The sequence below is a fragment of the Octodon degus genome, unplaced genomic scaffold, assembly GCF_000260255.1.
Source record: "Octodon degus isolate 3935 unplaced genomic scaffold, OctDeg1.0 scaffold00012, whole genome shotgun sequence".
Taxonomy (NCBI): Eukaryota; Metazoa; Chordata; class Mammalia; order Rodentia; family Octodontidae; genus Octodon; species Octodon degus.
Window position 1 is genome coordinate 2010823 of NW_004524588.1, and position 9413 is coordinate 2020235.

General features: G+C 41.6%; 1 pseudogene; it reads left to right on the top strand.

Moving 5' to 3' along the window:
- The first annotated feature begins 3502 nt into the window (after nucleotides 1–3502).
- LOC101585914 lies at nucleotides 3503–9061 on the top strand (annotated as a pseudogene).
- Nucleotides 9062–9413: the final 352 nt, after the last annotated feature.

A 9413-nucleotide genomic window follows, 5' to 3' on the forward strand; every position in this document is an offset into this window, starting at 1 on the left:
AGCAAAGAAGGAGAAAAAGGGGGACAGGAGGATGAGCCAAATGATCAAGTGGGTGAGGGTGATTTTGACCGCTCTGATCTTACCTGATGCCAGCCTCAGTCCACAGGAGAAAGACTCACCACTGCTTATAATTCACAAAGCTGATCGTTAGAGGTTCACTTAAAATTCTACAGTGATTTCTCAGCATCTCCAGGGTAAATGCAAGCTCTGCGGCATGGCCCCCAACCCATTAGCCTGATGGCCTCTTTTCTTGGTCCTCGGACACTGTCCACAGCCACCAACACACATTATCACCAGCTACGTATAGACCCTTCGAACATCCTTTCTCATGCCTTGTGATTTGGTTTCAGCTCTTCTTCCCTCTTCCACCTCTTATAGTCCCACAACTCTCTACATGTCTTATTATCCTTTCTCTGACATTTCCACCTAATCTGTGCCTCTCTTACTTCTATATTCATCCCAATCGCAAGCATCAATACAGTGTATGCAACACATCCAATCTGTCTGTTTATCTCCCCACTAGACCATGAGTCCCTTGCAAGTAAAGACTGTGTCCCTCTTACCTGAGGTAAATGGTATCCAACAGACAGAAGTATTTTTTTAAGTAGCTGTTAGCTGAACAAATATTGAAGGACTCTCCCATAGTCTACCTATGCCAACTGCTTCAGAGCTCTGAACCACAGTTATAACTCTTGACATTTAAGCATGCTCACACTAAGTAGATGAGCCACTAATCTCTTAACAAGACTCCAGAAAAATCCTTACATTAAAAAGCAAAGTGTGAATATTCACTAGCTTAGAAAACGATGTTTTAAACGAATGGAAACATAAACCTCTGAAAATCTAATCAAGAGAATGTAATTCTCCTAAAATGGTCTGTCTAAAAAGAAAAAAAAAAAAGTGGAGTTAATAATGGAACAAAAAATAAATAAATTAATGGAACAAGCCAAAGAAACAGAAAACTACAAAGGAGAGTTACTAGATTTTAGAATATTGAGTATTTTGACTGAGTCACCACTATTGGTGGGAAATGAAGATAAATATGACTAATAGTAAAAATTTTATGTATGAAAGTAGAACACTGGGGCCGGGGAGATGGCTCAGTGGAATAAGCGCTTCCCTGGCAAGCGGAAGGGCCTGAGTTCAATCCCCAGTTCCGCAAAAAAAAAAAAAAAAAGAAAGAACACCTTTAGAATTCCTAGCTATATTGCCACTTTGATAATTAGAAAAGTAGATGTTTACTAAAACAATTAGTTACTGCCCGTAACATGGGATGGGGATAATTTATTGTTAAAATATGGTGAGTAAAAGAAGAGAAAATCAATTCAATGTTGAAATATGGTAACTAAAAAAGAGTTCAACTAAGTCTTGCAAAAGGCCATAGTAAGAGGAACAAAGACAATGCCAGTCTGAAGGAGGAAAAGAATGAAACACTGCATCCTACAACGTGAACCAAAAGGAGCCAAATGAAAGCCCAAAATAAGAGAGGAAAAACAAACCGCTGACAGTGGCCAAGCAGACCTGTTCACAAGCAAAGTCAGGTAGATCTGGTAGTGTTTTCATTTTTTGTTTTGTGTATTTAGTACAAGGTCTCACTACGTAGATCAGACTCGTAGTGATCCTCCTGTTTTCAGCCTCCCAAGCGCTGGGATTACAGGTGCACACCACCACGCCCAATTGCTGTCTCAGCCCAACCCAAGGATGGGGCCAGCAGGGTCGGCTCGACAGGCGAGGAATCAAACGCCCGGCCCCACGTCTGCCTAAGCAGGTGCTTTAATCCGCTGAACTACTTGGCCAGCTTACATCTGGGTGTTTTAACAGGAACTAAAAAGGCACAGATAGGAAATAGAGAATTTGTTTCCATCTACCTTTGATAAAAAGCAGTGTACATGGAGGGAGTAGAGATAGCTCTAGCTCAGTGGTCTAAGCGCCTGCCTGGCAGGTGCAAGGACTGAGGTTCAATCTCTGATACTGTGCTGCACTGGCCCAGAACCCTAGGAGTGCTGTGTGGGTGTGTGGTGGTGCATGCCTATAATCCCAGTGCTGGGGAGGCTGAGACAGGAAGATCAGTACGAGTCCAAGCTGTGTAGCAAAACCCTGTACCAAATAACCAAATAAAAGATTTTTAAAAAAAACAATTCAGGGACATAAAGAACAAGGAACATTCTTTAAAAGTTTCCTTGTCCTTATGAGATGCAGACTAATTCAGTTAGAGAATGAGTTCACTCCCTAGAGAACAAAAACAATTGAATAAGTGTGTTATTATATACATCAGAGAGAATCAGGAAACTTGATCCCAAAAGTATTTCCCAGTGAGTCAAACCTGGTCCTTGGTGATCTATTTGAAGAAAATGCTTGTGAACGCAGGGGGAGGGGCAAGCAATAGGATAACAGGACTCTCTAGGGCAACCAAGATAGCCGTGGTTAGGGTGGGGCCCTGAAATGTGTGGACTCCTCTGCTGATGCTGAACTTGTAAGTCATCTTTACACTCCTTCTTTTACTTATGTGTAGATTATCAAGAGTTTCTGCCATGAACATTTATTATTATTAGCATGAAAAGTTCTTCTATTCCTCTTTTTCAAAAAAAAAAAAATCTGAATAGGACAATATCTAAAAATATGCTTAGGGCCGGGGAGATGGCTCAGTGGAATAAGCGCTTCCCTGGCAAGCACAAGGGCCTGAGTTCAATCCCCGGTTGCACCAAAAAATGAATAGATAAATAAATACATACATAAATATATGTTTAGTTGATTTATTGGGACAGAAATACAACAAAATTGGAGCCCATCAGTTCAAATTATTGTTGAGATGATGTGGAGAAAGCTAGACTATCCATAAGAGTTCTGAGTCCGGAGTCAGAAGGAGAAATTGAGGGGCATAGTTCCTCGACCAGAAGGAAGTTAGAGAGCACCTTCCCTCTGGCAAAGGTGGACTGTGTGATTGTCCTTACAGTTCCCTGGCAGTAAGTGAGCAAGTTTGCTAAGGGGAGTTTTTAAAATTGACTTAGCCATTTATTACTTCACTGCCAAGTCCCTGCTGGGAAGAAAGAGAAACAAACATGTGTAGCTCAGATCTCTTAAAAGTAGGCTTATTTTTAAGCACACTGGGAACCATGAGGAGGCTCTTCAGTACAGTCTCATGGTAGCTAAGGGTCAGAATTGGTAAGCTGTCACGTTGCAGGTCATGCCGCATAAGCCCCGGGCGCTACAGGCTGCTTTTTTCCGAGTAGCTCCCTCATTCTTATCCCTGTAGACCAGATCCCTTCATTTATTTAAAACTTCTGCTCTCCTGTGCTTTGAGCCTGCTCAGGGCTTTCTCTCAGCCATAAAGCTGGTTCTCCGCGCAATGCTGCCTAGCAGTTAGGCTCCCTGCAGCTAACACAAACTCTCTGGGAGTCAGTTCCACGTTACTTCCGAAGCAACATGTTGCTCAGCTTGGTGACGCGTGCATGGCTGTGCATGAGGCTCTACCGAGGCAGAAGGGCTGGGGGACATCGCGTCAATGGCCACCACCAACTCAGCCCTTAACAGCAGCGGTGGGCACATCCAGAGACGTACCCAGAGTATATGTCACTTGCTACTAAACAACTTTGGGCAAATCTGCGTTTGTCCTTCTAATCCAAAGTCTCATCTCTACAGCAGCCTGCTCTTTCCTGATTGAAAAAGAAAGCAATTAATTCATACTAAAGAAACTATAAAAAAGAAGTGATTTTGAGCAACCCATTCATCCTCTCAGAGACTGACTCCATTTATTTTTGTCTAAAAAGACAGAACTTGGATTTATTTTCTACTAGAAATTGTTCTCTAGTATAACTTTGTAAATCCCAAAGGTAAAAGTCAAACATTACTTTTTCTAAGGCTGTTTGCAGTTTTAAAGAGAATTCGGAATACTAATAATAGTTTGCATTCATTTAGCATTTATTATATGCCAGCTACACCTCTAAAAACTTCACACAAGGGCCAGCCAAATAGCTCAAGGGATTAAAGCTCCTCCAAGCAGGCACAGGGGTCCGGGTTCAATCCCCGGGCCTGCCATGTTGGCCTGGTCCCGGGACACACTGGCAATTGAGACTGCGTGTGGTGTCACACGCCTGTAATCCCAACTCTTCGGAGGCTGTACACAGGCAGATCATTATGAGTCTGATCTAGTAGTGAGACCCTGAACACCCTATAAATAAATTTTTTTTAATTTTATTTATTTGTGGGGGGGCCAAATCAGCCCACCAGGGGGCGGGGCTGGCTGGCATGTGGTGCTGGGGGATTGAACCACGGTCCCTGTGCTTTGCTAAGCTTGTTCTAAGTAGGTGCTTTAGACCACTGAGCCATCTCACCAGCCCTATAAATAAATTTTTAAAAAATAAAACTTCACCCGAGCTAGAGGAGTAGTTCAGTAGTGGAGCATGTGTTTAGAATGAGGGAGGCCCTGAGTTCAGCCACCAGCACTGTAAAAACCAAACCAAAACAAACAAAAAATTATATACATAATAATATCTTTAAATCCTTACAACAATCCAGGCAAGAGGATGTGTGAATTAAGATACTATTAATGATGATAGCAAATAAATGCTAAAGATACTTTTTTTTTTTGGCAGAACCAGGGATTGAACTCAGGCCCTTGCGCTTGCCAGGGAAGCACTTATTCCACTAGGCCATCTCCCCTGCCCCTTGAAGATATATTTTTAAAAACAAATTTAAAGAGAAAAATGAAGAAAGAAAAAGAAAAGAGAGAAAGAAAAATAAAGTGAGAAAGAAAGGAAGACAGACAGACAGACAGACAGACAGACAGACAGACAGACAGACAGACAGTTGAAGTCTACTCATTCACATCAAGATGGATGTTCCCAGTCTGTGGGTGACTTTCCTCCATTTGATGATCCAGGAACTCGGGGTCCCGCCCCGTGGCCCTGCCATCCCCTATTCCTCCCTGTCATCGGCTTTCAACCAGTGAAGGAAAAAGAGTGTGGAAAGTCACCTATATCTTAAAGAGCTTGACCCAGAAGTGACCCTCAAATCCATTCACGTTACTGGTAAAAACATAGAGACAAGACCAGGAAACATCGCCTCTGATAAGACAGCCAATTCTTGGAAAAATTAATGCTTTTCATAATTCTCAGTTCTCTCTCTTTTTTTTTTTTTTTTTCACATTTTAACATTGTTTCAATTAAAATATATTGTTCAACCAATGACTATTTTACTGTTTAACATAAATTCAAATTTAGTTGGTAGTACATTTTCCTTCATAGTAGTACATAAATGCTATAGGGTTCACAAACAATGGGAACTTGGGTTAGATGAAATTTGGTCAATAGGGGCCGGGGAGATGGCTCAGTAGAATAAGCGCTTGCCTGGCAAGCGCAAGGGTCTGAGTTCAATCCCTGGTTCCACAGCACGTGGTGACTCATGCCTGTAATCCCAGTGCTAGGGAGGCTGAGACAGGAGGATCACCATAAGTCTGAGCAGCATAGTGAGACCCTGTTCCAAATAAATAAATAAAAGTTTTTAAAATTGTTTTCAAAATATTATGTAAGAAAAAGCAGAAATTTTGGCTTTTCCTCAGTCTGGTTTTTTGTTGTTGTTGTTGTTGTTTGTTGTTTTTTTGTTTTGTTTTTTTTTTATGGTACCGGATTAAAGTCAGAACCCTGCACTTGCCAGGCAAGAGCCTATTCTACTGAGCCATCTCCCCAGCCCCATTCTGCTATTTTTTTTCAACAAATATATATATTTACATCTTTCTTTGTCCCAAAAACAGGTGCTAAGGTCTGATCCAGTTAAAACGTACCACACAAAATCTGGCACTCTGGATAAGATGAGCCTTTCCCAGTTGAGGCTCTTCTCAGCATAGTGGTACACAAAGAAGCAGGCATGGTGGCCCATCACAAAATCTCAGCGCTCTGGAAGTCTGAGGCAGGAGGATCTTAAGTGAATCCAGTCTGGTCAACTTTGCAACTCTGTAAGATCCTGACTCACAATAAGAAGATGCTACATGTATAACTCAGTGTGAAAGCCCTGGTTGAATCCTCAATACTGAAAAACAACAAATCATCTACCTTTCTTATACAGAAGGAAACAATAGGAGTAAGATGATCATAATAATAGCTCCATTTGAGAAAATGAAGAATTCTGAAAGCCTAAGTCATTGATCCACTGTAGCAATGGATTCTGCCTTTCAAGTTATAAGCATAATTGTTTAGATATTTTACCAAAAAAATTAATTAACTAATTAATTAATTAACTAAAATAAAATGCCTTACCAGTGTATAACCTGATTCTCCATGTTTCTAGCTCCCAATATCTATTCTTTTCAAACTGGCTACCCAAGTGTCAAGCCACTAACAGCTACTTTAGGAATTTATTACAGCACTACTTCGTTCAATGTGCCAATGTTTATGTTAATTAGGATAGTGGTAGTAGAGCAAATAACAAAACCAAAATATACAGCTCCGTAGAGTTTTATTTCTCACTCTTTTAGGCCCTGAAGGCAGTTACTCTTCTGTTGGTGGCCGTCTTTCCTCCATATTGTATCACAAGTCTTCAGTCCTCTTCTGTCTTGTGATTCTGTCTTCAGAGGCTTTGTTTTCAAATAAAACCAGCTGGCAGAAAAAGAAAGAGGCTAAGGTCAGTATTTCTTCTTCAGTATTAATCTTAAAACATCACACACCACTTCCGCTGGTGTTCGATGGGCTAGAACGAGAAGGTCATACCAGGTGCAAAGAAATAGGGGGAAAAAGGTCCTTAATTGGACAGCTTCCAATGAAGACCCTATCCTTTGAAGAAGAGGCAAAAATCTTGCCAGATCGCTACCTGTTTCTAATACAAGATAAGAATTAAACCTTGAATTATAAATGATTAGTTGCAAGGAGGAAATATTTTTTGGAAACTTCAATTTTATTTATTGTTTTACCTTTGTTAATACATACTTGCAATACATAATACATGCATTTATCATGGGGAATTGGTACATGTACATATTGTATCTTAATTCTTTTCACTTAGCCTTCTCCCTCCCTCCCTCCATCTTCCCCATCTTCAGCAGCCCTTCCCAGCTCTAAGAAGTCTGTCTCCCTTGCCTATCATCTTTTATTTTGCTCCTGAACTATTTATATTTTGTGTTTCTCATGGAAGAGTAACCATGTGATATTTCATTTTGTGTTGTGCGTTGTTGTTGTTGTTTGTTTTTTTACCTAGCGTTGTGGTCTCAAGGTACATCCATGTGGGGAGAAATTCTTAAAATATCTTTCAAGAAGTCTTTATAGGGTGTCTTACTTTTCTTCTTGCTGCAATGAAATACAAGACACCCAAAGTTAAAGAAGAAAAGGCTCTTTGTGGCTCACAGTTTGTAGACCTTTCAAACCCTAATCTGTTGGGCCCAAGATAGGATGACACAGCAAACAAGCATCCCAAAGGAGAAACAATACATAGCAAAGCAGGGCAGGCAGAAGGCAGCAAGCAGCAAGCAAGGGCAGCAGCCTTCTTTCTGTCCTTTACCCCCTATCCACACTGCCCACTCTTAGGGCAGGGAGATGGAGATTCTACAAGCAAGTCAGATTCAAGGGGGCAGCCAGGTACTTGAGCTTTATCCAATCTATTGAGCTAAACAAGGGAAAACTGCTCAAGGGGGGCTTCTGAGAAGGAGGCAAGTTGTGGGAAGGCGAGGGAAGGAAAAGTGTGGTAAGTACAAGCTGCCTCTTACACAGAAAAGAGCATCTCAGGAAAGGGGTTATCACCAGGAATAGCTCTCTTTCTGGTATAGGTACGTTTACAAGTGGAAATTCCCTGTACAAATGAAAAGTTCCTTTAAAAATTGGAAAACACATACTTCTCTACTTTTAGGCAATTATAGATGGGTAAAGAACTTTTCCTCCACCTGTTGATTCTTAGTCATCTCCAATTCAAACTAATCCACATGCCAAAGAGGCATATTTTTGGCAGGGTCAGCATATGCCAATTATTTTTCTTAATGAAAATTCACAGATTTCTAACATTTCATGGGGAAGACTTGAAAAGTACTAAATTAGAAGTTGATGATGAGTTTTCAGTGGCTCACGGGTCGCAGCTACAGGAGTGACTCTCCAGTTTTCACAGCTAGAGACTGCAGCAAGAAAAAAGAAGTGGAACCCTGGGAAAGATGCGGTGCCTGTGGAACAATACCATTTAGTTAGTTAGTTAGTTAGTTAGTTAGTTAGTTAGTTAGTTATTTTTATTTTTTTATTTTTTATTTTAGGGAAGGGTCTACAGGGTGTTCAGGGTCTCACTGCTAGATCACACTTTAGTGATCTGCCTGTTTCCAGCCTCCCAAGAGCTGGGATTACAGGCATGTGCCACCACGCCCAGTCTCAATTGCCCTTTCAGTGCATTCCGGAGGTGGGGCTGGCATGGCAGGCCCAGGGATTGAACCCCTGGCCCCTGTGCCTGCTTGCAGGTGCTTTAATCCACTGAGCAATTTGGCTGGCTCAACGATACCATTTTAAAGGAAGCTTTTTCATTGCTCAGATCCAGAACTTGGGGAAAGTGGACAGGTGGCTTCTATTGAGTACCAGTCAGAAGTATAAGACAAAGCCCACTAATGGCATTGGAAGATACAAGCACCTAATTATATCACAAGAGCCCAAGGATAAGAGGGGAAAAGTGGAGGTGAGACCAATTAATTTAGGGACAGATTATGAATATGGGGTTTTAAACATTTGCCTGACTGCATATGAGATGACCCTGGCAGAGAGTTAGTCTCAGTATTACACAATCTCTGCAACTGTCTCTCCATCAAAGTTGAGGAAAGTTACACGATGCCCACCAAAACCGTGGAAGTGACCTGCATGCAGGACCAAGGCACCAGAATGTTCCTGGACTCAGTCCTGACCACCCATGAACAAGTAGCTCAGATCAGCCGTCTGAGTGCTACATTTGCAGAGATTTTCTTGGAAATACTCCAGAGCAATCTTCCTGAAGGCGTCAGGCTGTCAGTGAGGGAGCGCACTGACGAGGACTTCAAGGGAAGGCTCAAGTTCATACAGAACTGGAAGAACTGCTGGCCACATTGAACGAGCTCTTGCAGGCCATTTCCTGATAGCACTGGGGACACTGCCAAGCGGAAAAGCCTCCTGGGAGGATAGACTTGAGCCAAAGGAGAGCCTGATCCTTAGGTTTTGTTTCTGCCTTTTCCTACACACAGGAGTGTTTTCTCTCCTCTGTCGTGGTTGTTAGTAGTGCTTAACACTTACCTTTGACATAATCTAGAGTATCATCTAATAAAAATCTGTGACTACTGCAAAAAAATAAAAAAGAAGTTAATGATGATAGATGAGTGATGGGTATTAATACAGTCTAAGCACAAATGCAAATGAATTACACGAAAATACATGTCAGTCCTTGGTTGGTTAAAAACTATGCAAAGCGGGGCCGGGGAGATGGCTCAGTAG